This window comes from Mytilus edulis, chromosome 10, assembly GCF_963676685.1.
Source record: "Mytilus edulis chromosome 10, xbMytEdul2.2, whole genome shotgun sequence".
Classification (NCBI taxonomy): Eukaryota; Metazoa; Mollusca; class Bivalvia; order Mytilida; family Mytilidae; genus Mytilus; species Mytilus edulis.
Window position 1 is genome coordinate 972,007 of NC_092353.1, and position 9,530 is coordinate 981,536.

The 9,530-nt window shown below is 33.1% G+C and overlaps 1 long non-coding RNA gene across 1 annotated transcript; it reads left to right on the forward strand.

Annotated features, from left to right (window-relative positions):
* Positions 1 to 420: 420 nt before the first annotated feature.
* On the forward strand, positions 421 to 8,837 carry LOC139492306 (uncharacterized). The gene is made up of 2 exons (XR_011656785.1): positions 421 to 484; positions 8,186 to 8,837. It is a non-coding gene; the product is annotated as an uncharacterized lncRNA (long non-coding RNA).
* Positions 8,838 to 9,530: the final 693 nt, after the last annotated feature.

A 9,530-nucleotide genomic window follows, 5' to 3' on the forward strand; every position in this document is an offset into this window, starting at 1 on the left:
GAATATTTATACACATGTTTGAATTATCAGGCATGTTAAATGCTACATATCATATTTGTTGTAATAATCTGTAGAGTGTTTGTCGCGGAAATTTGTCTAAATCTTTTACCATTGCCTTAATGTTGTGCATGAAAACAAACTATCTAACAAACTTTTAATAATCAATCTATTAAATCATGATAACATTATAAAAGGTATTCTGTGTCTACATTCGTTTTTCTTACATTAACAAGGTCCAATATGCGTCAGAGAATTCAAACTGTGATTACGTAGTAACAGTTTCTTTGAAATCAATGTCATACCTTATGTAACTAGTGATTAATATTGACAAGTCGGCAATCCTTTTTATATGATTATATACCCGGATTCGAAATCCTACACAAGCAAAATATCCTACATTTTTAGAAGTCCTTACTTCGTATATAAAAGACGGAACTTTCAAACTTTATGGCAATTCGTTAACTATTCTATATTATGCATTAGGGTAGGTATTTTGTTATAATTTTATAATTGATTCAAATGCGTACTAATTGAGCAGTTATTCATTTTAATTCATTGTATTCTTGTCTTTGCTTATGTCCTTTGTCTTTAGAGTGTATTATGATTTAGTCCTTGATTCAAATGAGTATCTGTTAATATTCCTAGACATGTTATTTATCTTGGTGTTACATTTAAATTTGCAAGTCACTTGGTGTTACATTTAAATTTGCAAGTCACATGTTTTAATCTGGAATCGCATAGATTTAGAAGACAGAAGTTTACGGATGTTCTAATCTCGAAAATCGATTACAAAGAGACAAATTAAGGTAACAAACTGAGGTACTAACATTACATCCAACAGGAGCGCGGTCGGTTAAGCGTCTCTTGTTATGAATGCATCACCCGCAATGCGAATCCAGATTCAGTCAATATGTCTCAACCGGGAATGAAACACTATCGTACTGGTATTAGAAGGTATCAGACCAGGAAAACATGTCTCAAGGGCGTTTAGACACCAATACATCATATCGAGCAACCAATTCGTGATGGTGACGGTAAAAATATTGTAGCGTCGATTTCAGTCATCTTTTTCATAGATCTTGTCAGGCAGTTTTTGCGTAAGCAGCACGTCCTTGTTAGTAAAGTCCGAGAAGTTCATGACTAATACTTTTCCTCAATATCTAGGCATGAAAGTATTGCATTTGGTGTTGGTTTTATATTCAAATTAATTGTAATTTAGATTTTTACTTGGTTTCTTCATTGGGATCTTATGTCTATCAATAATTAAAAATAGCGTATAAGTTTCATCAAGACGCTGGTTTTAATCACAATTGGAAGACGTGGTTTTAAAAAGACATTCTGCAATCCTATAGGGTCAAACTGTGCACTTTTTATTGCCGGCTTTTTCCTTTATATATGTATAGATTATTACTTTGCATATTTCATATAAAACACTTTATCGGCACTTTTCATGATAGCCGAAAGGCTCGGGGGATGATATCATCAACGAGGGCCAATGAAGGGTTTGATGTGAAATATGACATGTATTGATCCTTTCATCATATACTTCAGCAGAAGAAATAAAGACAAAAACTATTTTTTTTAAATTTGAATAAATTGCTTTATGACTGACGACTAAATCCATTTAGATTCTAGTACTTTAATAATACACAAAGACATGATTTTAACAACTGTTAGAAATCTCTACGATACAATTATATATCTAATCAGTTAAACTGTAACTCAATCCGGTAGGCGTTACTTAGAATAAATGCACGTGTAAAGGTAACTTTGTTAAAGTAAAAACAAATAATTTATATCGTTACAATCCCTCTGTGAAGTGAAACGATAAGAAATTACAGAAGTAATATTTACAGTATTTACAAAGCAAACGATTAATCGCTATTGATGTTTGCATTTCACAGAAAGGTTTCAAGTCATTAAAATAACCAGACACAATTTTGAAATAATTGTTGTAATGCCTTAGAACAGAGTTTACTATCAAATACAAGTGTACTGAATTATAATTAGATTTAGTTGACTTATACAATATATTGTCTGATTATTTAAAATAAATCTTAACATAATTATAAGGTCAGAGTAGACTGCTCTGCCTTCCTACCCCTATATCTGAGCAAGGGTTTAATTGTGACCCTTCGTGACTACTCAGATCTCGACTAACTATTATAATTAACATAATCTTTATATCTGATCGGTGATCTAACTGTTTTGCCACTTCTGGTTGTGTAATGTTGTTCCGAATTCTTCGAGTGGTTTTCTATCTCTATAGTCGTGTCCTTGTTTGAATGTTCAATCATCTAGTGAAATATTTTCACAGTTCTCATTTGTCTTTATGATATGCCCCGTATTTCGGCGATACGTATTTCCATTTGGAGTTTGAATGGTGGATGACCTCGGCTGGTCAAGTTGATCAGTTATTATAGCTGACTTCCACCGGTTATTGTCCTGATAACGAACGGTTTGTCTTTTCCTAAATTTCTGTTGTTTTTTATATCTCTATCATAGTAGTTCTTTTGTTTAATTTTTTGTGTTTTTCATCTTTTGGCGTGTGGTATGGATGTTCGGGACCTTCGAAGTAAGTAGTTTCTGAGAAGCCAGTAATTGTCCCCTAATCCGTCTGTTCATGAGTTATTGCGCAGGTGAACTTACATTGTTTATTGGAGTATTTCAGTAGTCTATAAAGTGATGTATGGATCTCTTTCGTCAGCTTCAGTTTTGTCAAGCAAGGTTTTAACAACGTTAACATATTTTTCTGCTAGTCCATTTGTTGTTGGTGATACAAACTCGATGTAGTATGTTGAAAATTCCAAGTTTTAGCAAATTTCTGAAATTTAACGGATGAATATTGAGATCCAGAATCACAACGAATTTTGGTTGGTATGCCATGACGTGCGAATATTGATTTTAATTCCACCTTATGTAATAATGCTGTATTTTGATTGGATGAGAACCATGGTATTTTTCACCAATTTCTATATATTGAGATTTTCTTTTCTCTGCCGGGGTATTTGCCATTAGGGAATTCCATATGCCGGGGTATTTGCTAGCAAATTCCATGACAGATGGGAAATACTCTAGCAAATACCATGGCAGATGGGGAATACCATGTCTAAAAATAACTCAATGAATTATTTCTGTTCTAATATGACAAATTCATGGTCATTCTAAATATATGGTTCCAGATGAAATATTTAGGATAAAAAGCATCATTATTGAATTTTGACCGAATGACGTAAAAATTCCGGGAATAACGTCATAAATAAAACTCAACGAATTGTCAACCGGTCACATAAAACTGGAATCCACAATAGCTCAGCTGCAGTGTATACAAAAATTATACATTCAAGTCGAAATTTCATATGATACTTGATTATAATAAACTCTCTGAGGTGGAACATTCGGTGGAATTAAACAATTATATCATGCTTACAAGGGGTATTTGCCAAAAATACCGGTTTCGAGGTAATCAAATTTCCCTCGCCTAACGGCTCTGAAAATTTGTACCTCTCAACCGGTATTTTTGGCAAATACCCCTTGTAAGCATGATATATTTGTATAAAAATCACTGCTTTTGCACTGATGTTTTTCTAGCTAGGCAATCTTGAAATATCTTAAGTAATAGTCCACAACCATCAAATAGTCAGATCTATTCCAATGAAATAAATCAGTTCCGACTGCGTGCTAAGGAAGATTTAGTATTTCGGGCGGCTCCTTCTATTTGAATTTCTGTGTTCTAAGCATATTCCATATTTTGTAATAATGTCATAAATCTGTCTATTTATGCCTGGCCTATATACAAAATCTCTCGCTAACTTCTTGTTTTTTTTCTGTTAAAAGGTGACTTTCATTTAGTCTTTTCAGCATTCCATCTTGGACTAGTTGGGATAAATAAAAACCTTTTAAAACGATTCATTTGTCTTCCGTAAGTTCATCTTTACAGTTCCAATATTCATTATTTTGTATTTGGTACGTCACTTTCAGGCCAACCTTCTAGGATATATTTTTTAACTATTGACAACTTGTCAACTTTTTATGTCTCATCTGTTATTTCTTTCATTTTCTTATCCGATACCGGCATATTTTCAATTACCATGTTGGTGAAGAATTCAATGTCTTCATTAATGTTATCTCGGACATCTTTTATGTATGCCTTTGATAGCATATCTGGTACGAACATTAATTTCCAAGGCTTATAGTTTACAGAAAAGTCATAAGTCTGTAATCTGAGTAACATCCTCTGTAACCTTGGTGGTGTATTTTCTAATGGCTGTGTCACGATATCTTCAAGTGCTTTACGATCAGACTCGACAAGTATATATTTTTATATATGTACTGATGTAATCACTCAAGTCCATACAATATAGCTAATATTTCTTTCTTAATGTTTCCATATCGTGTTTCGGTCTCGGTCATAGATTTGGAAGCAAACGCCAAAGGCTTATCATCTTGTAATAACAAATCTACAAGCACCCGATTTTGACCCATCACAGCTTACTTTGACTGGTTTAGTAACATTAAAATACGTCAGCACAGGATCATTGGTTAAAATGTCTTTGATACGTTCAAAAGCAGATTTTTGCTCATGCGTCCTTCGTCTTTGAGTAATTGTCTTATAGTTTCTGTTGACATGTTTGGTACAAACTTTGCTATATAATTAGCAGTACCAAGTAGCCTCTGCACTCTTTTATTGATATTTGTCTTGTCTTTTATTGCTTTGATTTTCTCTGGATTCGGACGGATTCCATCTTTGCATAGTACATGTCCTATGACATTGACATATTTCTAGGTTAAGCGGTAAACCTACTTCTTCACATTTCCGTCAAGCCTACGATCGTGTTCTTCTTCTGTTTAAACCCAAATGATATTTTCAAATATTTGAGAGATGCGTGTTTGGTATACCTCTTGTGAACTTTGGATTCCGAACGAAATTCTCATAAAGCAGTACTTGACAAAAGAAGAACTAAAGGATGTCAACAATTGACTTTTTTCATCCAGTTTGAGCTGCCCATAGCACTGGTTACAATCAGCTTTGAAGAACCATTTTGCGACGAATTTTCTCATTGTTATTTCTTAAATTGTTGGAAATTGGCACAATTTCCTTATTTATGGCAACATTAACGGATCTTGGATCTAAACACACTCTTTATTTGTCTGGTATTGGTTTCCTAACAACAATTAGTGAGTTTACCTAGTCAATTATTTCGTCAAATTTCCTATAACATGTTTTCTTCCATTCTTTCAAAGTCTTTCAAGTTTTTCGTAGCTTAGCTGGTATGTTTCTCGGTGCACTTACGACAGGCTGAATACTTTTATCAATTTCAACGAGATAAGGTTTCTCTAGACATCCTAGTCCATTGAATACCTTCGGATATGATTTTATTGGGTATTGTTCCGGTTTCATGGTCATAATTACTTGTGTTAGTTCCAAATCATTGGATGCTTTTAATCCAATTAGTGATGATTCTTCAGTCTCAGTAACAAAGAAATCAAATTGTGTATCTTGTAATTTTAATTGACATTTACCTTGTACTTTCAGTTTATCACCATAATAGCTTGTTAGCGTTAGCGATGACATTAATTTCACATAAAAGAGCGTGTCAAAAATTGAGGACGGTAAACTATTAACTTATGCGCCAGTATCAACTTTAAACTTAATATTCCTATCTTGAAAATTTGTATGTTGTAATGCATTTATCTCCGACAAATTTCCGTTTTCCTCTTTTCGGTGCACTTCCAACGAAGAATTCGTCCTGATCGGAATCACTATTTTATTAACATTCCTCCAATCCGTGTACTTTACGTTTGGATCTGCAATATTTTTGAAACTGATTCAATTTATTACATTTTCGGCACTTTTTTTCCATAAGCAGGACAATTTCTTTTTTTCTGTTGAATTCCGTATTTTCCGCAATTGAATGATTGATCTTTCTTTCTTCTTTGTTGTTGATTTTCATAACGTGGTCTTTTTTTGAGAACGTGCACAGCTTCCTCCTCTTTTAATGTCTTAATTTGTCGTTTTGATTCCTCGTCCGCTCGGCAAACAATTATTGCTTTTTCGAGTGTTGGTTCGCCATCTCTCAGTAATCTTCCCTTTACTCTTTCTGAGTTTGTCCCACATCAGTGCGATCCCGTACAAGTTCTTCATTTATTGCGGCAAACGCACAATATCGTGTCATGCTCCTTAAATCCATTAGAAATTGATTAATCGACTCTGATTTTTCTTGTACCTATGTGTTTAATTTGTAACGTTCCATGGTTACATTTTTTTCTTGGTATGCAATATCTTTCAAAATGTGTGAACAGTGGTGCAATTTTGTGTTTGTCTGCTTCCTGGATATATAAGGTGTTAAAAATGTCCCAGCTTCCTCTCCGATGACAAAAAGCACACGTTGCATGTATCCTTTTCATCTAACCACAGCTAAGTATAACTCCATTGTCTGACGGCATTTCGTCCATCTTTCTGCCATATTTCCGTCACTGGAAAAGTTCATTTCAGGAGGCTGCTTCCATGTTCCTTTTTTTCGGTGCCTTTGGCAAACAATAGTCTTAACATTCACGAGTTGTCTTACATCTGACACCATGTTATATTCATCAACTGCTTTATGACTGATGACTAAATCCATGTAAATTCTAATTCCTTAATAATATCACACTAAGACATAATTATAACAACTGTTAGAAATCCCAAAGATACAATTATATATTTAATCAGTTAAACTGTCACTCAATCCGGTAGGCGGTACTAAGAATAGATGCACGTGTAATCTAGTTTAAGGTAGCACAATACAAAGATTTTTTTACTTCCTATCACTAACCTTTGAAATGCTGTTACTATCTTAAGAATGCATAGAAAATAATAAAAGAGGTATATGTAGATAGATAAAAGATTAATCTTTTAAATGAATGCAATATTTTTATTATGCAATCATTATGTAATCAATTATTATGTAATAAGTGGCAAAATCTGGGTAGGTTCACTTGAATGAATTTAGCTCTATCATCTCTTTAACTATACAGAAAATTTTAACGAAATCTTAATCAACACATCATGGGCTTCAAAAGGATGTCTCAGATTGTCTCTATGGTATGCCATTCTCTCATAAATCTCTAATCAGTGTAAACATCCTAACCACATAAAAGAAGATAATGTTTAATCATGTGTAAAATTTGTTCTATACATTCTATCTGAAATCTGAGACACCCTTTTGTAGATAATGGCCATAGGAACAACATATAATAAACTCAACCCTCTAGGGATACCTATGCAAAAGCTAATTTCATTTGAAAGTGGAAATTTGGTGAAAAATATTTTAGACACAGTTAACATTATAATTGGTTACATAATTGTTGCATAATACTTGTATTGCATTTATTTGAAAGAGTAATCTGTTTGCTATCCAAAACTACCACTTTTATAAATTTTCAAGCATTATTAAGAAAGTTACAGCATTTTAAAACTTGGGAGTTGGAGTTGAAAAATCTTTGTATTGTGCTACCTTAAGCAAATACAAATGATTGATATTATTGCATTACCTAATACTTGTTTTTATGCTACTTTGTTATGGTTTTTCACTGAAAACGTTTCATTGGGGTATATTTCCTGAATTTGCCGAGTGACGTCTAATGCCATGCGATAACGTGACGGAAAGGCATGCGATAATAACCGGAAGCGATTAGTAATGTTATTCATCAGCCTGCTAAGCACCATTTCGGAAAATATGAAAGTCACGTAAATTTAATGCTATTATCATACTGTAAAAATATAAGTTATTTACTCTAAGTATATATATGATAAACAGGCGTTCTTTAGGAAGATTGAAAAAAGATATCATTATCATTTTACCTCGTGTTTTATATAAAGGATTTTCTCTCACTAAATTATTCAATTTTGGTAACTATGTTAAACGCATCTCTCCTTTTAAACATAATATAAAGGATAGCACAAATACATTTAATTCTGCCGCATATCTTGATTTGCATCTAGAAAGTCTATAAAAACCGACAGAATCAAACGTTATAAACCAATGAAACGAGTGAAAAAACAACTTGTATATTTCTAACTTGGTACTTGGCATTGTAGTTAAATGAATCTTTGTTTCAAATGAAAATGTTTATCTACAATCAATCATATACTCTGAAAGTAAATATCTTTAGTAAATTTGTTACTTGATTTTATTTTTGATAGGAAGTTCACAAGTATGAATTTTGTTAGATTTTCGATAGTGTTGTTCCTCATAGACATAGCTTCATGCTACCCTGTGAAGAATGTTGGATTTTATAATCTGGATCCAAACAGTGTCATTGCTGTCCCAAAACGGAGTCCATTGCAATGGAGACAACTCTCTTTTGAATCGAATTTCAAATTAGCTAAGAAAGGAGAGGAGATAGTAGTACCAAAAGATGGCTTAATAAAGGCTGAAGTAACAGTTTCTGTCGGAGCAAATAAGAGAAGATTGGCAGTTGATGTTTGTGTCGAGTTGATTCAGTCTAACAACAAAACATGTCAGAGAATCAAACACGGAGATATAGTGTTTCTGAATGAAATATTTTCAGTTAAACGACATGATAGAATTAGAGTGATTGTATTAGGAACTGACCAAATATATGCTTCATTTGAATACAACCGATTTAGATTATATTACATATGACAGTTATTCAATATTAGAACAATTCGATGTAGAAACGAGTATTTCTTATCTTTTCCTTTTAAACGTCATTTCTGAAACTGACAATTTTTTATATTAGAGTGATGATTTGTTTTTTATGCTGATTCATCATCTACTAAATGATATTTTGAGTACGTCATTATTACCCTGGTAATAAATATTTTGTTGTAAGCCTGCTGTTTATCTATGCACTATGTGTACATCCTGCTGTTTACTAATACACTATTTGTATGTTGTAAGCCTGCTGTTTTGTTAAATACAATTGAGAATGGAAATGGGGAATGTGTCAAAGAGACAACAACCCGCCAAAGAGCAGACAACAGCCGAAGGCCACCACTTGGTCTTCAATGTAATACATTATGTGTACGTTGTAAGTCTGCAGTTTATTACCATAATCTTATAATTCGTATATGATTGGTATATCTACAAATAATTGAATCGGATTGGTCCGTTTGATTTCTTCCCTTGGTTTACACTTCGATATACCATGTTGCCAAAACAACTTTCATAACATTCAATGTGATATCTTCATGCGCGATACACATGAATGAGATCGAGGGGTTCCAAGGAAACTGAGATTGAAAAAATCCCACAAATACATTACTGGTCTATTTTCTATTTTAATGCATAAAAGATATAAGACAATAAAGCTTGGAAAATGTACTGATTAAATTAATATAGCACTCCGCTAAATTTCATGAATAATCGAACGGATAATATCTCATTATAATAAAGTTTTGTTTATGTAGCATCAAGGCCATAAGCACCAAAGAGAGTCATTTAGTAAATTATCATGTCACTATCACAGCTCCGCTTAAGGCCTCCTCTGAACATTTGAAGGTCCCCACAATGTATTGGTTACCT